We start from the raw sequence: 23,668 nt of genomic DNA on the forward strand, positions 1-23,668 counted from the left end.
GCCTTGAGAGCCTTTGTCTGGGCAGAAATAAACATCTCTGCCACTTTGCCGAGCAGTGGGCAGACTGAGTCTCGTCTCCACTTAAAGGAGGGACAGCCAGACCGTGGTCTCAGTTCCCGCCCCTGCCTGTTGTGGCTCCAAGACCACACTTTTTACCCCAGCATGGACCTAAAACTCAAACTTCCAGAGCCTTTTTGGGTTTTCCTGCTCTGCAGCAACATCTAGTCCTCTGCTCTTCTCTGGGCTCTGAGTTTCCGTCTCTTTCTCTTCCGTTAAGTTGTTTTACCAGGCAAAGTATAGTCAGGAAAACAGAGCCCTGTCAGGTAGTTCAACAAAAGGATTTAGAAACATGGGCTGGGGCGCCTGGGTTCAGTCGTCAAACGTCCGGCTCTTGATTTCGGCTCAGGTCATGATCTTGTGGTTCGGTTCGTGAGATAGAGCCCTACGTCGGGCTCTGCACTGAGAGCACAGAGCCTGCCTGGGATTCTCTCTCCGCCCGTCCCCTGCTCACGTGCTCGCTCGCTCTCTTTCTCTCTAAATACATAAATAAACTTAAAAAAATAAACAATAATAAAAGTCAATATTTTAATAGCTGCAATGACATTTTGTCCAGCTTTCTTGAGATATACCCGACCTATCACACTGTGTAAGCTTAAGGTGTACAATGAGTCAGTTCGATGCACTTAAATACTGCAAAACAATTATCACCCTAGTGTTAGCTAACACCTCCATTGTGTCACATAATTACCATGTCTTTTTTGTGTTGAGAACAGTTCAGATCTACTCTCTTAGCAGCTTTCGAGTACCCAATGCAATATGATTCACTGTAATCACCACGTTGGATATTCGATCCCTTGAACTTATCCATTAAAATTGAATTTGTTAATAGACGCTCTCCGATACTTCCTAGATTCAAGTTATTAAGTTAAAATTACAGGTTTATCTTCAAAAACCAAAAATGGAAATAACTCGAGGTATACAGCAAAGTAACATTCAAATAAAATGTTAGGTATTTGCTTTCATTATCCTAAAGAGAAAAAACAAACACGACGTAAGTCTTAAATGCTGACTTCTTAGAAAACTAACAACAAAATAAATTAAGGAAACAGGAATAATGAAAGAGATGAATTAGAAAACAGATAAAAGAGCTGGCTATTGAAACAGAAGCAATAAACTAGACGAAACTCTGACAAGTCTATTAAAACAAATAGAGAAAGCACACATAGAAAACATTCTGAAATATGAGAAGTCTATGTGCAACTAACTCTAGACTAATAAATTTAAAACCCTGCTTAATTAAGTGAATGATTTTTTTCTCTCCAAACACAGAAATTAGACTTTTTGGGGAAAGTAATGTGACTTGATATCATTCATGCTCATTGAAGTACTTGCCATAACACTTTGTTAGATGCAGTGATTTAAAGATCTGCTTTTAGGTTGGGTGTATTTCCATACTAGATTTTAACATCTGCCGTAACCAAAAATACACCTCAGAAAGAGACACAGATCCAAACTGAAGAAAAATGTCACTGGCAGTATTTACTAAATCACAATATTCACTCTGTACTCCCACCCTACAGGCATACCAAGATTTCTGCTGATATTTGGCTGGTAAAGTTTCTTCTTCCCTAATGTCAATGGATGATTTTGCAAACTGAAAGCAATCGCATTTTTGTATTTTTAACAAATGGGTCTAAAAAACACTTGATCTCTTCATTTGGAAGATTTCTTAAGCGGTTGACAAAGTTCTGTTTCCAGATTTTTTAGCTTCGCAGATTTGAGTTTATAGATAGCATGCTCACATCTTTTCTTTTTTTCTTTTTTTTTTTTGCAACAGAATCACATCATGGTTGAAACATTTCCAAAAACATGATTTTCAAAATGCTCTTTCCATAGCATGAGTTTCCTCTAAAAGAAGTCATTTCCTCAAACCTTTGTTGAAGTGTCATCTTTAAGTGTGTGTGGCCAACAGCATCCGCCATCTCAGAAAAGATCAGCAAATGTGGATCACTCCCCTGTTGGTGGCAGAAAGTGTGTGACCCTCTGTGTTTGACAACTCTTTTAAGAACTTTGCCCTGAACTAAGCCCCACACTTGACTGTGACGCAAAAGCCATCTGTAGTCATTTTCCATCCCATTTCAAAGATACAGGCCAGGTTTCATTATTCATGAGAGTGAACACAGATCAACATTTTAAATAGTCTTTTCGCATTTTCCAATGGTTTCAGCCAACTTCTGTCTGATCTGATTGGCTCGTCAGTGTTTTCATTCATAAAGCGCTGCTGAAGGGGTCTTTGGGGGAGCACAGGAAATGCCATCTCAGCCGGTGTCTTGAGGTCCACTTGGGCCCGTGTGATATGCATGATCCCAAAGCTGGAGCTTCTTGGCACATATCCTGCCCCTTTTTGGAGTGCTCGTCTAATTAAAATTAACTAGTATAATCTGTGAATCCCCCACACCAGGCACGTGTGTCACAAGTCACTGGAAACAAGGGCATGAGGAAGTCACTGGAAATAAGGTCAGTGCCCCCATGAACCCACCTGTCCTGAACACATCACCCCCATCACATCAGACCAGCAGGCAGATGAGCAATTGAGGGTCGGTGTCTCTCCACAGTGGACATTAGTGAAACGTAATTTCTTTCTCCTTCTCTTCTCCTCCTACATCCAAAGGGACACCAAGCGCATCCCATTTTGAAAATCACTGCAGAGGCACTGCCATTAAAATGAGGGAGAAGGCAACTTGCCCGTCCCCTCTTCTATTCAGTAACACGATCCTAGAAATTCTACTTACTGCCGTAAGACATGAACGAAATGAGGAGACTGTTTAAAAGGAGAAGACCAAGAAATCAAACGATCGAAACCTGGAGTGAATTATATGTAAATATCTAACCCCTCTTTCATAGTCAAAGGACATTCAGAGTTAAAAGGGAACCACAGAAATCACAAAGGAAGAGGCTGAGAGCCTTGCCGGTATAAAAATATAAACTTTGGAGCATTATAAACAGTATCACTAAAAGTAAGAGGCACACAGGGAACACAAAAAGAACATGAACACACAATTCACAAAACTGGAAAGACAAACAACTAATAAGATATATGGAAGTAATAGTTGATCTCATAAGCCACCAAAGAAACAAAATTTTTTTATGCTGTTTTTTCAGCATGGGACGGTTTTGTTTACATATTTGTTTTTGTTTTTAGCATATTGGGGAGAACATAATGGGCTGGGGACTTTGTGGCCACTGAAACAACAGCTTAGAGAAAACAATTTGGCAATTATGTATGAAGAGTCCAAACACTGGTTCTCAGCCTTTGACCCAGTAACTCTATTGTCTGAAGTCTATGCTGAAATGTGTTCAAAAAATTGTGCGCCAGAAAAATCGTATTGCGTTGTATTTAAAATGGAAACAAGGGGCGCCTGGGTGGCGCAGTCGGTTAAGTGTCCGACTTCAGCCAGGTCACGATCTCGCAGTCCGTGAGTTCGAGCCCCGCGTCGGGCTCTGGGCTGATGGCTCAGAGCCTGGAGCCTGTTTCTAATTCTGGGTCTCCCTCTCTCTCTGCCCCTCCCCCGTTCATGCTTTGTCTCTCTCTGTCCCAAAAATAAATAAACGTTGAAAAAAAAATTTTTTATAAAAAAAAAATAAAATAAAAATAAAATAAAATGGAAACAAATGGGTGCCTGGGTGGCTCACTTAAGTGTCTGACTCTTGATTTCGGTTCAGGTCGTGATCTCACAGTCTATGGGATCGAGCCTCGCATCCAGCCCCGTGTGAAACCTGCTTGGGATTCACTCTCCCTCTCTCTCCTCTCTCTGCCCCTCCCCTGATCGTGCTGCCTCTCTCAAAATAAATAAATAAATAAACTTTTTTTTTTTAATTTTGAATGGAAGGACAAAGAAAGTAAAGGAAGAAAAATAAGAAAAAAATTTTAAAATATAGAAATCAATAAGCAATGCACATTAATCCGAGTAGGGTGCGTATCAGTGATGTTTGCTAAAATTTTAATGACATCGGAAATCTTTATAACATACTGCTAACTCTAAAAACATTTCAAACATAAAAACAGAACAGACTTCTCTCTCCACAAATCCCACTAAAAGCATGGTATCGAAGAACAAACTGGAATACCTTCATAAAAGCACAGAATCCGGAAGAAGGGGACCACCATCACTGGTTCAAAACAACGGGCAGAATGATTTTGCTCATCTTGATGGACAAGGTTGAGCAGAGCAAGTCCGGGCTGAACACATGATAAGGGGAAGGCTGAGGTAGAGAGATGCACTGTGGGACAGCACGAGCGCCCCAAGTTGGCAGGTACTAAGAGCTAGAGCAGGTACCAAGTCCACAGGGTGGAATTGGGGGTGACTGACGAAAGCCCTTTACTTGGAACAGCTGAGCGGGTCTCCCACCCCAAGGAAAAGGTCCTCTTACTGGAGTGAACTTCCTGAGGGTTGGGTGGGTGCCCCAGGATGAGGCCCTCTTCCTCTGGCATTTGCTTGGGGGCGGCCTGTTCCCCCTTTCCCGGCCAGAAATGGAATCCATGCCCCACCCCTCGAAAGGTCTGCAGTCATTCCTCACGTTCAGGGGCAGATGCTGGTGTTGATGACACAGGAACCCTGAAGGGACTTGATTTTAGAAAGGCTCCAGCTCTCCCATTTCTCCACGAGGCCCCGTGTACTCACGTTCTGTATGTCACCTTGCCCTTGAGTAAACCAAAGAAGCTATGTTCCCGCCCCAAGGGGGAAGCCAACAAGTTACTCATTCTCTGAGTTTCATCCTCGGCCCCCCACACACCTGATAATATCCAAGAAGAACCAGATCCCCAGCAACAAGACATTAGCCTCGAACAAACCTCAGTCGCCGCTGGCGTCAATGCCCCTGCCTTTGGGGGTTTATGGAATAACACCTGTTACTCAGCTGATACTCGCCTTTGATCGAACCCTACCCAGGATTCCTGAAGGAACACATATCCTCGACCCCTTTCCAATATAAAACCCCAACTCCAAGAGACGGGGAGACTCACTTCTCTTTTTCTGAGCCTCCCAAACGCTCCCTCTGCTAATACCCGTGTCATGTGCTCCATTCAGTAGACTCTGCTCTCATGTCCTCCTTGTCTGATTTCTATCCTGGGTGAAGCCAAACGCGCTCTGGGCTGGTCCCGAGGGGCCCCCTCGGGGTCCTGGACCCTTGCTGGCCTGCGTCATGGACAGGAAGCCTGACTTGTACTGGCACTTGCTTTCTTTTTTTTTTTAATGTTTATTTATTTTTGAGAGGAAGAGACAGAGTGTGAGCAGTGGGGACGGGTAGAGAGAGAGAGAGAGGGAAACACAGAATACGAAGCAGGTTCCAGGCTCCAAGCTGTCAGCACAGAGCCTGACGCGGGGCTCGAACCCCCGCACCATGAGATCATGACCTGAGCCAAAGTCAGACGCTTAACTGACTGAGCCGCCCAGGCGCCCCACGTACTGGCACTTTCATTCAGAAAGTTCGGAAATGCCAATGCCAAACCAGGACTGCTGGACCCTTGAAGACACTCAGCATCCCCAAGAGGACAGCAAAGGTGACCCCAGAAATAAGAACGAGGATTCTGGAAAGAGAAGGCACCTTGGAAGAATTTTAACATAACACTTCAGGGAGACCTGACAGGCTGCTTAGAAAAGTGAGCGGTGAAATCAAGAGCTCGCGAAAGTTAAAATTCGGATTGGAAAAAAAAAAAATCAGTACAACTAGAGGGGAAATTTATGCACACCACACAATACAGAAAAATAAAAATTTTTCATTAATACCCGGGATTAATGCAGAAGGGCCACATCCGCATCATAAGCATTTCAGGATGACAGAACAGAGAACTTGAAGGAAAGGAAATAATAGAAGAAAAATATCTGATGATATGAAGCTCTGGAGAAAAGGCCCATCAAGTAGCTCAAGACTCATAAACAGCCCCAAACCTCACAAGGTTACAGAACACGGGGATAGAGAAAGGACTCTAAAGCTTCTAGAGCAAAGGACAGACAGCTTCCTGATGAATGATGATCACACCGGCAGTAGACACGTATCAGCGTCCTCGGATACTAGATAACGGAGCAGACTGCTTAAGTCTCATAGGAAAAATTACTTTATACCCAGTCCAAATCCAATCAAGGCAGGCACTTAGAAAGTGTCCAATTCATACACACTTCCTAACAGAGTCACTCAATCAACTGTGTGGGCAAAACATACAAGGAATCCAAGAAATTGGAGAATGGGATCCAGCCCGTGGATGGAATCTAACCAGAAGGTGCGCTCCCAGAAGGCCACCGCGGGAGCAAATCAGACCAGGGCGGGGACAAGAGGAACCCGCAGGAGCCAACGATGTGCTGCAGCTGGGTCATCTCCGCAGTCACACGGCGATATCGAACGTCACACGCAAGTAGAGAGGGCTGTCCTCTCCCTTCCTCCAAGGTGAGGGCTTTTTCATCTTTCTTCTACAAGTGGCACAAGACTGAGGACACAATAGTTGTTTCTGCACAGAATATTTATAATAATAATATTCATCATAATATTATAAACACTATGTTCTTTTCGAATCTGAAAGCGATAGACAAATCATGGAAATTTCAATTCCAGATAGAGCACGAGTGTACGTGTTTGACCCCATGATGGTCTAGTGATACAACTGGTCGAAAACAAGGAGAAAGGAACGTTGGGTGTGAAGTCCCTCATCTCTCCCAGTGGGAGGTCCAAAGGTACTGATTAAAGTTAATAAGGAAAGAGTTAAGTGTATGAGCTAACACAAGGAAGCTCCTCAATTCAAAGATTTAAAAATAAAAACGTGGCCAGCAGAGGCAGGAAGGTAAGGACGGGGAGGGCTGTGGGGCAGCGGGCTCCCCTTGTCCTTCATTACAGAGGATGGGGAGGTTCTACTTAATATTTATCTAATGTTTATTTTTTTGAGAGAAAGAGACAGAGTGTGAGCAGGGGAGGGGCAGAGAGAGAAGGAGACACAGAACCGGAAGCTGTCAGCACAGAGCGCGATGCGGGGTTGGAACTCCCGAACTGCAAGATCACGACCTGAGCCAAAGTCGGATGTTTAACCAACTGGAACACTCAGGCACCCCATGGGGAGGTTCTACTTAAAACAGGGAACCAAAAACGCAGGAGCACTTCATCTGGAGTGATTTCACCCACGGAGGGTGCCAACAATGACAAATGGCTAAAAGCAGTTGCCTCTGTCGTGAAGGCTTTGACTGACGGGGACTCTTACTTTTTATTTGTACCCACTTATATTGTTTTTTATTATCTGATCCCTGTATTACTTTTATGAGGTCAGCCATAAAATTATATGGGAAGCATAACCACAACTATATAAATATAATTACCTGGTCACATCTATATTCACACGCATAGTCACATGCATTCATAGGGATGCCCACATACGTGTGCTCCCAGGTATATTCGCGGAAGAAAGTTATTGGAAGGAGATAGAACAAAATGTAAATACTAGTTATTGCTGAGCGATGGATGTAACTGTATTCTTATTTGTCTGAACTTTCCACGCTCAGTACCATGGATCTATTTCATGTTTATAGCTGGGAAGAAACCAACGGGGTTTTAGAAACTGAAGAGCCTGCCTGGAATTTCCTGCACGTGAGAGCAGGACCCCAGGGAGCCTGAAGGCAGAGAGAAGGCTGCTTCCAGGCCAGGGCTTGAGAGACCCACAGCCATCACACGTGAGTACACACTGCGTCTGCAACCACAGGCCCCGGAAGACGGAGCCTGGGTGGGCGAGCATTAAGGGTTACTTACACCCAGCAGTGTGGACCAGATGTGCATCTCTTCTACCAAATCTGATTTAGAGTGGAACCGCCTCCCCGAGATTTTCCAAGGATCGAGGGCCTGCAGGTAATCAGACGAGCACACCTGCTGGAAGGAATTTTATTTAGATCAGCGTCACAGGAATGCCGAAGCTCGCCTGCCAAAAGAGAGGCTCTTGGCAGATGATTTTGAGTTGTTCTTTCTGAAAGCAATTAGACAAAAAGTTCAGCTGCTTTTTAAGGCTCCTCCTTCAGGCTATCATAACCTTTTTTAATTAATAAGTTGAATGTGAAAGGATTTAATTTTAACAAATTTTTATGGATCCTCATACAAGGTTTTCCTGCTAACTCTTCTGGAAATTTCTGGCTGCTCAAGCATCCAGACAAAGGTGGGGAGTCTTGCTGGCTGAGTCAGGAACCCTCTCGCAAAGACAGTGGGAAGCGAGAGACTGTGGGGTCTGGGGGAAAGAGCCGCACACCGTGCCCAACCTTGACCGTGCAGAGTTCTCCAGAATTCTTCACCAGCTGTCTTGGTCTGCCCAGGCTGCCATAACAAACTATCATTGACTGGGTGGCTTCCACAACAGAAATTTATTTTCTTACAGTTATAGAGAGTAGAAGTCCAAATTTGAGAAACTTAACAGAAGACCATGAGGGAAGAGAAGGGGAAAAAATACTTTCAAACAAAGAGAGAGGGAGGCAAACCATAAGAGACTCTTAAATACAGACAACAAACTGAGGGTTGATGGGCAGGAGCGTGTGGGGTGGGGGTGGGGGGAGGGGAAAATGGGTGATGGGCATTGAGGAGGGTACTTGCTGGGATGAGCACCGGGTGTTGTATGTAAGTGATAAATCTACCCCAAAACCAAGAGCACACCGTATACACTGTATGTTAGCCAACTTGACAATAAATTATATTTAAAAAAGAAGAAAGAAGCTAGAAGTCCAAGATAAGAGTGTCGGCATGGTTAGCCTCTGGTGGGCGCTCTCTTCCTGGTTGGTACAGGGCTGCTTGCTTACTGTGTCCTCACACGATGGGAAGAGAGAGAGAGCAAGGAAACTCTCTTGTGTCTTTTCGCATAAGGGCACTAATCCCATGATGAAGCCTCCACGCCATGATCTCAACTGAACCTGATTATCTTCCAAAGGCCCCACCTCCAGAGAGCAACACAGTGGGGGTTAGGGCTTCAACGCTTGAATTCTCGAAGGGACCTGATCCAGTCCATAGCACGAGCCAGATTCAGAGCAAATATGGCTGAAGGTGGACAAACTCAAGCCAGGCGTCTAAAAGTCTGTTCCTTTGTGTTACTTGTTTAAACTTGAATTAGCACTATATTGCCTGGAAGAGGCTGTAAGAGATTCCTGGAAAAAGGTACTGCACCCCTGGAGATTTAGCCTCATTTGGGCCAATTTACATAAAATGAAAAGCATGTAAATTAGATTCATTCAATCCATCATTCAGATGGAAAGCAGTTTGAAATTCACCTATTGTTTAGGAGGTGACAGCATAGGAATATTTGGAAATAAGACATAGTGCTGGGGACAAGGACTTCATTATATTTTGAGATTTCTTCTCATTTTTCCATAAATCTGAGGGCACCCAGGGGAAGGCTGAAACCAATCTAGCCACAGGGAAGGTCAGTTCGGCCGGTTGGTTGTTTGGTGGGAGGGGCTTAAAGCATCTCTACGCTAGAATCCAGGATGGTGTTATAGCAGAAGTCACAGAACGTGTCCTCCAGAAGTCACAAACTATCAGGATAGGAGTCCCAGAGGTCAGGTAATATCTGGGCCGTGCACCTGAGAATTATGCACAACTCAGGCAGAGAAGAGTGACTCCCAGGAGCAAGCGGCCTTGTTTCGTCCAGGTGGCGTGGCAGAGGGTGACACAGGGCACAGACTTCTTACCTGCAGGCCAGACACGGGTGCCCTGCAGAATGCCACGCCCCAGACAGTCCACAGCCTTGGGAATGTCACAAACAGGACACAAGGTCATCCCAACAGCCAGGCGGAAGACTGAATGCAACGCGGCAGTCACCTCGGGGACACCGGCTGGCAAGGAGAAGGTCCCAGTTGACAGGAGAAACAAAAGGCAGAGACCAAAAATAAGCACACAGGCTGTCCTCCTGGTCAGCATCTAACCTTCACAAAGACACCGTGATGGAGAGGAGTCTGCTAAAAGAAGGAGAAGCTTTTCTACGCGCAAGGGACACAAACAAATTTCAGAAAAATCAACAACAAAAGTCTACAAAGTACAACCAGACTGTGAGCTCCTTGGACACAAACTTCGCCCAGGATCAAAGCCTCTGTCAGGCACATAAGAAGCACTCAAAAATGTTTGCGGAGGGGCCCCTGGGTGGCTCAGTCAGTTAAGCGTCCAACTCTTGACCTTAGCTCAGGTCTTGATCTCATCAGGGTCATGAGTTCAAGCCCCACGTTGGGCCCTGCGCTAGGCATGACGCCTACTTAAAAAAATGTTTGTTGAATGCACACATGAGTGAGTGAAGACGAAAGAACCTGTTTTGTTGAGAACCGCCAAGATAGAGAGGAGATAAGGTCTCCTGGAGCTACCAACCTTCCATGGTGACTCCTGGAGCGAAACACATGTCCAGGGCCTGTGGGAACAGAGAAGTAGAATTTGGGAGCTAGAACTCTCATGGAGTCATAATGATGCTAGAAGTTTCTCTGGGGACCATGTCCATCTGGCATGAAAATACCAAAGAAGATTCTTCAGGATAGGTCATGCATAACAGCAGTGAACATTTGCAGAGGGCTTACTGTGTACGAGGGAATTCTACAAACAATGCTAAGCAATATGTCAGTTGTACCTTGTAAGGCAGGATTAATAGTATCCCCACTTTACAGACGAGGGAATTGAAGCACAGGCATAATAAATAACTGGTCCAGACTGCAGAGTTAGTACCTGGTAGAGTGGGAAGCCAAACTCAAGTGGCAGGGCTCCAGAGACAACACATAAGACTCCCTCTGCAGTGACTGTCCCTGGGATGGACAGACAGCAGCAACTAAAGGCATGTATTCATCCCAGAAATCTGTACGGATGCTGGCCCTATTCATCCTTCTGGAGCCATCACATGAGGCATGGCCTCTGCCCTTCAAAACATACATACTAGTCTGTCTGTAAACAAATGTCCTGGAGGCCAGTGCGAGGCTCAAAAGGGTCCAAGGAACTTGGGAATGGAAGCTTCTTCTCTGACAAAGCAAAAGGTCCAGGGCAAGGTGCTGTGGGAGCGTAAAAGGCACTGGAGAAAGCAACGGAGGCGGGGAGCATTCTCAGGGAACTCAAGGAACACAAGGGTGGCGCCATGACTGAGGGAAAGGAAGCCACCTTCAAGAGCCCTTGGCTGAGGGCATCAGAGGGAAGCCTGAAGGATCAGAAGTGGCAGGCAGGGAAGGACACCAACAGGCAAGACAAACACAAGTGCAAGGTCCCCCCACTGTTTGCTGTCTTCTTTTGTCCCACAGCCAGCCAGGAAAAGCAACACTGGATCGCTTCCCACACTCCATTCGAAGCCAAAGAGGTACAAAAGCCAACCTAATTTAGTCATCTTCCCTCCGCTCTCCCCTGAAATGACCTTACTCACCAGGTCCAGGGAGCTGTTCTGAGTTTGAATGAGCAGCTTTTTCCCTGGGCTTCTTGCTTCAAGGCTGCCTGGAGGTGGGGGGATTTCAGACCAGAGACCGGAGTGTGAGGAAAGAAGCAGGCTCCGGTCAAGGTGCTGACGTTCCCAAGGGGGGACCTGCCAGTGCACTGCCCACCTCCGGGCTCTGCCCTCTCCTGTCCCTCTGTGGGCCTCTCCCAGTCATGCCCCACACCCCATCCCTCTGTGTCATCACTCCCTGATGCTAAGGGTGGCCCTTCTTCAGCGTCCAGTTCAACTCACTCAGCAAGGAGGTCTTTGCCATAAAAACAGAAGCAGCGTAGCAGATCAGCCTTCAAGCTAAACAGACCCCAGACCCGGTCCTGACTCTGCCGGGTTCCAGCTGTAAGACCCCAGGTGATGCAACCCTCTAAGTCTTAGTTTTCCCACCAGTACAATGGGGAGTCAGAAGGTATTTGCCCCATTGAGCGGTCATGAGTATTAACTGGGATCAGCCAGAAAATACTTAGCACAGGGCCCAGGACACGGTAAGCAACGCGCCCAGGTCCTGGCACTCAGGATATGGCTGAACATGCACAGCAATGGCTTCCACATGGCCGCGCGCACGAACATCAGTGGATAAGGAAGGGACAGGCGGGGAAGGGACGGTAGGGCGGAGAGTGTGACCTCAGTGACCATAACACTGATATCACCCTAGTGCCACTTCAGGCGGCACCTTGGGTAGCTCCAGACTCAGTCACGAACTGGGGTGGTGGGGGTGGGGCACACTGAGGCATCTGATGACATCAGCACAGAAACAACAGCAAGAGTGTAAAGTCTTAGAAGGGGCCAACAAGGAAAACGAAGGTGGTCTGTAAAAGGAGTAAAAACGTGGAACGTTTTAAGAGAAGTAGGGTGAACTGTAAAGGGCTGGCATGCCATAGCGAGGACCAGACTTTCAAGAAAAACAGGGATGATCCAAGGAAACAGGAAAGATCCACAAGACGTGCCTAGGAATGGAGTGAGGAAACAGGGAAGAAGCAAACCAAAGATGAGGAAGCAGCCTCAAGGCAGCCGTACCAGTCACACGCAAGGACGACTCGGGTCCCAGTGAGTCCCTCCCCTACACTCTTTTGTTTTTTGCTTTTTGACCCGGGTTGGGCCCACAAACTAGGTTCCCCATAACACACGGCACCATGCCACTTTGAAGGTGAGGGGGCAGAAAATTGGAACAGGTGAGCCAATATAACCTTGGCAACACAACCTTCCTGAAACATGACTTTGGAAAAGATGCCTCCCGTTTAGAAAATTCTAGAAGGACAAGGAAGTAGAAGAAAAAACAATGGTTTTTTTTTTGGGGGGGGGGTGCCTGCGTGGCTCAATTAAATGTCCAGCTCTTAATTTCAGCTCAGGTCATGACCTCATGGTTGTGAGATAGAGCCCCGCATGGGGCTCTACGCTGAGCGCGGAGCCTGCTTAAGATTCTCTCTCTCCCTCTTCCTCTGTCCCCTGCTCACACACGCGCTCTCTCTCTCCCTCAAATAAATAAATCAACTTTAAATTAAAAAAGTGGTTTTGACTAGTTGAAAGCTCTGTGACACCTGGATAAGCAATGACCATAAAGATCAGAATTCTCTTCCCATTAAAAAAAAAATGGTAATTTAAAAATATAAGAAAAGAATAAGGGAAAATTTACCCTTTGGTAGATTTTTTAAGTTATTAATAATTAAACCAGGGTAGCACTGGAAAAAGAATAAAAGCAGTAGTGGGTTCGAACTCACAGATGAGGAGTTCAGTCCAAATGAGTGTGGTAATTCGGCACATAACAAAACCGGATGGAGGGGCGCCTGGGTGGCTCAGGCAGTTGGGCGACCCAACTTGGGCTCAGGTCATGATCTTGCGGTTTGTGGGTTCGAGCCCCATGTCGGGCTGTGCGCTGACAGCTCGGAGCCTGGAGCCCATTTCAGATTCTGTGCCTCCCTCTCTCTCTCTGCCCCTCCCCTGCTCACGTTCTGTGTCTCTTTCCTTCAAAAATAAATAAACATTAAAAAAAATAATTTAAATCGGTGGATGGATCTATTCCATAAGTAGTATTGGAAAAAACTGAAAATCATTTGAAAACGAAATAATGATGAAGTTAGATCCCTGTATCACATCACAGCCCAAGTAGTTGGTGGATTTAAAAATGTAACGATAAAAATATATATTAGACTTCCGGTAAAAACTGGCAAATCAACCTCACCTCATTTCTCGTCTCTCCTTTCCAATACATGGCTCAAATAAGAAGGAAGGATAGCAGGCAGGGAAACATTCCTCTGAAAGCCACAAGGACAAAGAGGAGGGAGGGAGGGCTTCAGAGATGTAGAAGTCACAAAGCAGAGGGGGCGGTGTTGAATAGTATTCAACTGTTGAAGTTGCGTGCATTCCGCTACATTAATAAAAAGTGGGTTTTTTTTTTAATTTACAAGACAAATTTGATATTTAGAAGTAAATATGTTCGTAATCTTGAGAGTGAGGAAGAGTTTTCTAAGCACGACCCCAAACTTAAATATTTAAAAGGGAAGGATACATTTGATTAGATATTGTTTTAAAAACAAGAAGTTAGGGGCACCTGGGTGGCCCAGTCAGTTGAGCATCTGACTTCGGCTTAGATCACGATCTCGCGGTCTGTGAGTTTGAGCCCCATGTTGGGCTCTGTGCTGACAACTCAGAGCCTGGAGCCTGCTTCGGATTCTGTGTCTCCTGCTCTCTCTGCCCCTGCCCCGCTCACACTCTGTCTCTCTCTCTCTCTCCAAAATAAATAAACATTTAAAAATACGTTTAAAAATACATAAATAAAAGCAAGAAGTTAAAAAATAATACAAAAGAAATGAAGAGGTGCACCCAGGAGGATCTGTCGGTTAATCGTCTGACTCTTGACTTCAGCTGAGGTCATGATCTCACGGTTTGTGAGTCTGAGCCCATGTCAGACTCTGTGCTGACAGCGTGGAGCCTGCTTGGGATTCTCTGTCTCCCTCTCTGCTCTTGCCCCACTCATGCACACACACTCTCACTCTCAAAAATAAACATCAAAAAAAAAAAAAAAGAGAAAGAAATGAAGAGATAAACAGCAAACTTGGAAAATTTTGCAACCTATAATAAATAAACAGTACTATTCTCTCTATTGAATTCATAAAGTCATTTTTAAAACAGAACACCTCAGTAGAAAAAGAGACATAAAACATCGATACGCAATTCACAAAAGAACAAAATCAAATGGCTAAGAAGTATATGAAAAAGAGAAATGTGCCTGCTTGCTTATGATCCCAGAAATCCAGGATAAAGCAACAATGTGAAACTATTTTGGCTGTCAAATTTCAAGAAGCAACCAATGCCAATAGCAAATGTTGGTGACAATGCGTAAAAATGAGCCCTTTCATACATCCTGGCTGGAAAGAGAATGGAAACAACCTTGAGGAAAGGTCAAGTCCTTGACCTGGTCGTTCCGCTTCTAAGAATTTAATCCTTAGAAAACTACTTTCAAATGTGCAATATTTTTCGATAATAAAGACAAAGCCAAAAATACACACGTCCACTTGCGGACTAGCATACATTCATTAAAAATGGTGAGGAAGGAGCAGCTGTAGCAATCCAGAGAGACATCCACAATTTATTAAGTTAAAAAACAGCGGATACAAGGGCATCCTGGGTGGCTCGGTCGGTTGAGCGTCCAACTCTTGCTTTCGGCTCAGGTCGTGATCTCCCAGTTCGTGGGTTCAAGCCCTGCATTAGGCCATATGCTGTCAGCGCAGAGCCTGCTTGGGATTCTCTCTCTCTCCCTTTCTCCCTGCCACTCCCTCACTTGTGCTTTCTCTCTCAAAATAAATAAATAAACTTTAAAAAACAGCTGATACAAGAGTACTGACTCACCAACCCCTTCTAATAAATAGAGGAATACTTTGTAACGACATGCAACACCCACACCAGCGCTCAGAACAAACTCCAGGGGACTTTAGCCCCAAACTGGGATCTGTGCTTATCTCTGGGTTCTTGGGACAAAGGGTAAATTTTACTTTCTTCCATTTGCTTCCTTTCTAATGTTTGGCCACAAATCTTGCTTTTGTGCTTAACATTTACATATGAGAAAGCAGTGACCAGATGGCAGAGGTTTCCTGCCCTGCGGGGTTGGTGAATTTTCGTTCCCATCATCCCAAGGGGGAATATATTCCCGAACATTTCTAAGTGAAAGCTGAACAGATCTAAACTGGGCAACTTGAGGCTACGACTGTTTCCGCCACTGTGTTTGCTCTGCCTGGCCGGCTCCGCCTGGGTGACTGATGACAGCCAGCATCTGGCAGGATGGGATGGCCAGGCGGCAAATGGCAGGGACAGAGCCGTGGCCGCAAGGCGGGCCCTCGCGGCACCCAGACAGGCGGGATCTAGGGAACCCCCACCCACGAGACCCAGCAAGAAGCTCTGAACGGAGGAAAGGAAGGGATCAGGGGTGTGTGGGAGGCATCCCATCCAGCCCCTCCAGGGTGAAGGGCTTAATGCACCCACCCTCCGAGAGGCGCCTGCTGTTTACCAAGCCTGGTAGACACAGGAACCCAAAGGGCGCCCTTGAGAAGAGGGAAATGTGACAATTGGTGCCAGCGTGGGGAAGGCAGAAAACAGAATGGTGACCCACCACACCCTTGCAGAGAATCGCTCTACCCTGTGCTCAAACTCTATTTCCCAGGGATCTGCATGATAGGACCTGACCTCCTTGCTGTTACTTCCAAGGAGCTTCTGTTGCTGCTGGCCCAGAAGATCCTCTCGGCCCTCCCCTCCCTCTGCCAATTACCTAATGAGCTGGAAACTTCGCTCAAATTCATGAGGGGAGTTCCTACCGGAGAGGACCTTACAGTGAATGTTTTAACGTTAAGGCAAATAATTACTCCCTTATTCGTCGGGTCCAATGTATTTAAACGGTCCCTTTATAAAACACCTTCATTTTACGCGTTGTTTCCTCTCCTGCTTCTCCAAAGAATTGGAGGTATTGAAAGGTGTAGTTCATTGAAGACCTTCTCCTCCCCTACCAGCCACTTCCTCAGGGACAAGTGTCTGTGCCATCATCCCCGTTTGACACTAGAGCAAACGATCACACAGCAAGTGATGGAGAAGATTACTTGCAGTGAGAACCACCCTGCAAACCAGTCAGGGCCCATTCTTACTCCACTGACATCCGAGTCTTAAGATCAAAGAGGCCCAAAGGCACAGCTAGATCCCGCCCCCCCCCCCCCCCCCCCCCCCGCCAAGTACTGTGCTCCATTAAACTTAAGAAACATCTCCAGGGGCGCCTGGGTGGCTCAGTCGCTTGAGCGACTGACTCTCAATTTCAGCTGGGGTTATAATCTCGCGGTTCGTGAGTTCGAGCCCGCGTTGGGCTCTGAGCCAACTGTGGATGGATCCTGTCTGGGATTCTGTCTCTCCCTCTCTCTCTCTCTCTGCCCCTCCCTCGCTCTCTCTCTCTCAAAATAAATAAATAAACTTAAAAAAAAAAAAAAAGAAGGCAACATCTCTAAACTTGTCTTTCAGGCAAAACACAGTGCCAGGCGCCATGGAAAAACCAAACGCACACCCGCACACGAGCAAGCACGCACACATGCACCCCGCCAAGCCCCTTAAAAGCCCTTACGCTGTAGAAGAGGGAGAGGTAACTGTAAGTTAGTTCCTGGAGGGTCTATTGCCTCACCAGAAGGTGCCCCCCTTTCATGTTACCTTCCCAGGACTCGGCAGCTCTAAACGTGCGACGGAGCACAAGCCAATAAGCGCAAGAGTAAATGTGCAGGTAAGTGTGGCACACACACCAAGGAAGGGGAAAGTAAATTCAACTGCGGGAACCACGGAGCACTTCACTAGGAAGGTCGGGTTTAATGCGGCCTGTGAGCTGCCGACACAGCACGGGCAAAGACACAGAGGTCTGTCGTCTGCTGGAACTTGACCAACGGGTCAATGCCCAAGGAGGTCAGATGAAAGTCACGGAGGAGCCAAAGTCTTCATCTCGAAAGATGCAGCTGGACCAGAGTGGCATGGCTGTCCTCGTGTTTCCAGGGGATGATGGGTCTGTAGGAGCTGGCTCCAGTCCAGGTCAGAGCAATGCCAATGGCGTCAGAATGTCGGGCACACGCATAGAGAAATCATGCGTGGGTGGGGAGAAGGGGGCAGAGGTGACAAGAGGCTTCTTATTCTGAGTGTCTGTCGGGAGCCTTTCCCTCCCGACCCTCAGAAGGAACCATCCTCCAGACAGCTGACTCTTGGACTTACAGCCACCCCAACTGTGAGAAAATACATTTCTCTGGTTTAATCCACCCGGGCTGTGGGGCTTTGTTCCAGAAGCCCAGCAAACACATACAGAAAGGTAAGAGACGAGAAGTCCAGTCAGGAGAGTTCGTTCAGGAGGAAGTTACATGAGGAAAGGGGAGGTCAAGGGTGTCAAATGTTTCCCAGTGGGAGAAATGAGTCCACATGGTTAGATTTTAAAATGAGGTGAGAATGTCAGTGACCTTGTAAAAAGCCAGTTCACAATATATTAAGTATGTAAGACTTAAAAAGCAGGGGGCCAGGGAAACCTGCGTGGCTCAGCCAATCGAGCGTCTGACTTCGGCTCAGGTCATGATCTCGCGGTTTATGAGTTCGAGCCCCGCGTCGGGCTCTGTGCTGACAGCTTGGAGCCTGGAGCCTGCTTCGGATTCTGTGTCTCCCTCTCTCTCTGCCCCTCCCCTGTTCACATTCCATCTCTCTCTCTCTCAAAAATAAACACTAAAATTAAAAAAAAAAAAAGCAGGGAACCAACAAGTAGGTGTAACCGAACGAAAGTGGGCTCAGCTCGTGGGGAGTCAGAAACTGCACCGTCACACAAAGAAAACTTTTATTTGCAACAACTAAGGAGATCACTCATGGGGAATGGTTTCCAAAGCCATGACTCTCCAAGAGAGGGTGAATGGGTTCCTCCTGTTTGGGGTTAGGATGACTATTTAGATGGGGAAGCCTTGTCATCCTGCGTAGAGGCGGGCATAAGATGTCACGTGAGCCTTAAGGAAACGTGCCTGCATACTGTAATTGTATGTTATGTAAATGAGGCTGAGGCTCCTCCCTGGGCCGAGACTTTAGCGTTTTGATGATGCAAAGGCGACTCTAGGTCATTCCAGAGGTCAGCTCATGGTCCACCTGCGTGGGTGGGAGTCATGTTCAGCTCAAAGGATCTGGGTGGTCTGGGCCTGCCAGAGATTTTATCAGGACAGTCACCATCACCAGGGGGATGGTGGCAGGTTTCCTTGATCTGAGTGAAGCGGAAAGCTGGAGAAATGTTAAGACAAAGGTCAGTGAGCATAAGGCCAGGTCTTGGGATCTACACAGGGTTGGCCAACAGCAAAGGGTGAATGGGGCTGACAAGAATAAGGTGGAAAAGCGAGAGCAGCAAGGGGGGACTCTCCTTCTGGAAGCTTTGCATTCCAGAGAGGGAAATGGGGAGGCAGTGAGGTCAAGCAAAGTCTTGCGTTGACTTATGTTTATGAGCTTAAGGAAGGAAAATCTGAGATGTGAGCTGAGAAATGGAAGCCCGTTAGATTAACGGCAAAGCCAAGTTTTCCTTGTAAAGGAGTTAAGGACGTCTGTTCCTCTGAAACAGGAAGACAGGTGAGTATCTGGAGTAGAGATGGAGAATGTTGACGTCGAGGGTTACAGGAGATGCAGTTCGTGCCCTTGATCCCCCCAAATAGGAGGCAAGGTCATCCCCTGAGAAGGCATATGGGTGAGAAGAGTGGGGTAACTAGGAAGCACAGAAGTATAGACATAGCAGATAGGACAAGAAATCAGCCTGGAGCTCAGGAGAAGGATTAGTAAAAAGAATCGGGGCCCCAGCTGTTGTTGAACAACCTAAATTTTTAATGAAATCAGCTGAGCTGGCTGAGAACTTGAAAAAGTAAATGCTTGACTTTATTCAAGGTTGAGGGTTGCACAGTGAAGACAGTAATAGGTCAGGAAGGTCAACGAGTACAGGGTCCTTGGGAATTCAGAGTAGAGGTAGTGGCCCAGGGTTCTACGCGAGGCTTGCTAATGACCTCTAAAGAGACAGAGTCATTACAGGTTACACGTCAGAAGGAGGCAGCTGCACAGTTATCCTAAAGAAGGAGTCCGCCAACCGTAGGCCATGGGCCAAAATCTGGGCCACCCTTTGTTTTTGGAAGTAAAGTTTTGTTCCAACACAGCCACACTCACTCGTTTACATCCTGTCAATGGTGGCCTTCCTGCTACAACAGCAGGGGTGAGAAATTGCAGCAGGGACCACAAGACCTGCAAAGCCTAAAATATTCACTATCTGCCCCTTTCCAGAAAAAGTTTGCCAATCCCTAAAGGACCAGAACTGTAGTGTGAAAAAGCAAGTGGCAACACCAAGCAAGCAAGAAGGGAGGGAGAGCCAAGACTAGGCCAAGCTGATGACCAAGGCAGCGGGCACGGGATTGGGTAAAGGGCACCATCAGGGGGCCCCAGCCTACGACCAAGGGCAGAGCAACCAGGGCAACCCTGAAAATCCAATGCAGAGAGCAAGCCTGAAGTGAGGGAGACTGCAGGGGTTTCCATTTGTCCCCTAGAACCCCCACAAGAGGCTCATATTGGGGGAATGAGCTGAATCAATATGAACAATCCAGCAAGAATGAGGCAAAGACTTCACCATGAGTTCAGTGGGTGGCCACCAGAGAAGGATAGGGGCCAACACAGAGTCCAGTGGGTGGCCAACATGGGACAGTGGTAGAGTCTGTAAGTCAGAGCAATACAGGTTATCTTTGACCTACCATACTCCCAGGTGCCCCAACTGACATTCCAACCCTACCAACTGGCCGTGGATTCTCTTCTTTGTTTATGAACTAGGGTTTGCCCACACGTGGGTCCATCAAAGGACACATCTCCCGAGAGCCAGATGGGGAAAACAGGACAGGCCATCTGCCTCAGGGCCAACTCCAATGGTGTGAGGGAGAGGGCACCCATGTGAAGGCAAAAGTGTGTCCCAAGAGGCGAATGTCACAGTCAGAGTATGTATGACAACGTTCTAATGGAAGTTTCCTGGACAATCGTAATTACAAAGGCAGGATAGCCTGGCAGCTTAAGGGCTTGGCTTCTAGTCTTGAGTCCAGCTTCCCTATTCATTAGCTGAGGGACTTTCAGCAAGGTGCTTAACTCCTCGGTGGTTTGGTCTCCTCATCCATACAAACAGAAACAATAATGGTATCTACCTCACCAGGTTGTTGAAAGGATTAAAGGAGTTAACATATGTGAAGAACTCAGAAGGGAGTACTTACATAACCATTAGCTATAATTATACCGCTTCAATCTTTATGCTAATTTTCATGTGCCCCTCAGTCTTCTACTCTATATAAAGGTTTGATCTTCTAGGGCAGAATACACACAACCCAGAGAAAGCAATGTCCTGTCCATTTCAGTCACAGAGTTTCACATCCACTGTCTTCGCCTCATGTCAGTTACAAAGCATAAAGCAATGGGCAGGAAACCGTCCCCATCAACACTGACGTGCTGAAACAGGTGCCTGGAGTTGAAAAAGCAGCAAAAAAGGATCCAACAAAATATAATTTATTAGTCATCTGAACACGTCATGGCTGGGTGATAAATGCCAAGCACATCAATTATGAACTATTCTTACAACAGGTTTAACATCAGGGAACGCGACATCAGGGAACCTGTATGTCGCGAACGTTCCTTATTTGTTTCAACGACAGGAGAAAAACATTTGGGGTAAAATCAGTAAATGTAATTATTTTGCATGAAGCAGGGCAGCCTGCATCAGGGTCCCGCCTGGGAGCGGGCTGCTGAACATCTGTCAAAGTGTCAACTCAAACCACAGACGTGAAGAACTTCGTCAAGCTTCCGCGTAGCTAACTGAAGTTGGCGGGGTGGCGGAGGGAGGGGATGGAAAATCACAGGTAGAATACATCTCTCAGTTCTCAGGTGCCTTTAATGTGACTATATCTGCAGTCTTTCTGGATGTCTCTGTCCTCTGATTCCCCTGCACCGGGAGCAGTGCTGGGGGGAGGGGAGGGACGTTCTCCTCCAGCCTCGCTTTCCTCCTCTTTGTCTCATGTCCACAGCAGCCCTGACCAGATGATGTGGCTCAGGGCAAATCACTCTGGGTCTCAGTGTCCTCCCCTCCAAAACCCAAGTGGTTCAGACTGGATAATTCCTAAGGTCCCTTCCAGCAATCCGAGCTTCTGATCCCAACCGTATAAATGCTGGCCAGAGACAGAACACGCTGGATCCTGAAGGACAAGTAAATGCAAGTCACTGTACCCATGATACCAACTTTTGGTCTCCAATACCGGAGCGATGATGTTTAAGTGTCCAGAGAACTTTAATGAATATTTAATTGCTCTATTCTTTATAAGAATATATAAAGATGGGAGGCAGGCTCCGGGCCTCCTGTTCTCCAACCCTACCCTGAGGGAACCAAAGATGCTGTAATATCATGGAAAAGCAATGGTTCCAGAAGCCCTCCATGTGAAGCTAAGGAAGGAAGGAAGACGATTCTTCTAACTAGGTCTTGCCCACCCAGGGGGTCCCAGAAGCAGTAGGGCCACTGGGGAAGAGGGGATGGGCGAAATAGGGGAAGGGGATCAAGGGGTTCAAACTTCCAGTTATAAAGTAAATCGCAGGGATATAACGTAATACAACATAGGGACTACGGTAATAATGTTGTAATAACTTTGTACGGTAACACGATAACTAGACCTAGTGAGGTCATCATTTGATGATGTATACAAATATTGAATGACCATGTTGTACACTTGAAACTAATCTAATACTGTATGTCAGTTATAAATCAAGAAAAAGTAAACAAGAATAAAGGCAGGCAGGCAGGAAGGAAGGCAGGAAGGAAGGTAGACAGGCTCTAAGTCTGCTGCACACCCAGGCATCAGGATTCACATTTGAACAAGATCCCCAGGCAATACGCAGGCACCTGTTTGAGAAAAGCTGTTCTCGACCCCGGTTCTCAACGGTGACTATACAGTGGAATCATCTGGGGTCTGGGTCCCACCCCAAGATTCTGACATCACCGGTCTGGGATGTGACCACGGGGCATTAGGATTTTTTTAAGGCTCCCCAGGGGATTCGAATGTGCAGACAACTGAGAAACACTGAACTAAATCTTCCACTTCAGGTTCTAAAACTCAAATCCAGGGGTGTCTGAGTGGCTCAGTCGGTTGAGCGTCCGACTTCGGCTCAGGTCATGGTCTCGCCGTTTGTGAGTTCGAGCCCCATGTAGGGCTCTGTGCCGACAGCGCAGAACCTGGAGCCTGCTTCGGATCCTGTGTCTTCCTCTCTCTTCGTCCCTCCCCTGCTCAAGCTCTGTCTCTCTCTGTCTCAAAAATGAATAAAAAAACATTAAAAAAAAATTTTTTTTAACTCAAATCCAGGCCAGCCAACCTCCCTCTGGAAAGTTCTGTATCACCTTTCCCAAGACCACAGGAGGTCACCCACTCCCAGGAATTCCAAATCGGTACCTGTCTCTTGCATTTACCATCCCCCCCAGCGACTAGGCTCCTCTAGGGCACGGCCACTTCCAGAGAGTGCTGCCTATCAGCACTGGCTCATTCGCTCTGTCTCTCTTGTGCCCACGGCAGTGCTCCAAATCAGAGGACAGAACTTTCTTCTTCGGCAACACCTTTCATCCAGGGATCTCCAAGCACACGACTCCCCAGGGCCCATCGCTTTAGTCCCTTCTGCTATGCAAGATTCTGAGTCAGCCTGCAGCACGGATAATAATTGAAGGCTGACAACAATCTCTGAGTGTGAGTCCACTGAGTATCTATCAGCATTTATTTTTCATTTTTAAAAATTCTTCTTAATGTTTACTTATTTTGAGAGAGAGAGAGACAGAGGGAGAGAGCAGGGGAGGGGCAGGGAGAGAGGGGGAGAGAGAGAATCCCAAGCAGGCTCCACAGCGTCAGCTCAGAGCTCAGTGCGGGGCTTGAACTCATGCACCGTGAGATCACGAACTGAGCCGAAAGCAAGAGTGGGTCGCTTAACCGACTGAGCCACCCAGGCGCCCCTCCCTCATTTTCAAACCCATGGTTCCTCCTGTTGCCCACTGCCCTTTGAGGGCTCCATGGATCCTGTGCGTCTGGGTTTCTGAAAGCGGCGTGTATCTCTGGGTGTAAGAAGTACAGAACTTGGGTATTTGTTAGGATCACACAAGGCAGAAGCCAGCAGCACTTAAATCTAGCAGAGCAAGACGTGGGTTAGCGTCCA

The 23,668-nt window shown here is 46.8% G+C and overlaps 1 protein-coding gene across 5 annotated transcripts in view; it reads right to left on the bottom strand.

Annotated features, from left to right (window-relative positions):
* CALN1 (calneuron 1) overlaps positions 1–23,668 on the bottom strand; it is a 529,481-nt gene that overhangs the window by 398,314 nt on the left and 107,499 nt on the right. The window contains exon 1 of one of the 5 annotated variants that reach the window (XM_045048297.1): positions 7,786–7,893. The exons of the other annotated variants lie outside the window; for them this stretch is intronic. The gene's annotated coding sequence lies outside the window, so the exon portion shown is untranslated. Of the gene's footprint in view, positions 1–7,785; positions 7,894–23,668 lie in introns of those variants that run through there. 5 annotated transcript variants of the gene reach the window in all.

The sequence above is a fragment of the Felis catus genome, chromosome E3 (assembly GCF_018350175.1).
Source record: "Felis catus isolate Fca126 chromosome E3, F.catus_Fca126_mat1.0, whole genome shotgun sequence".
Classification (NCBI taxonomy): domain Eukaryota; kingdom Metazoa; phylum Chordata; class Mammalia; order Carnivora; family Felidae; genus Felis; species Felis catus.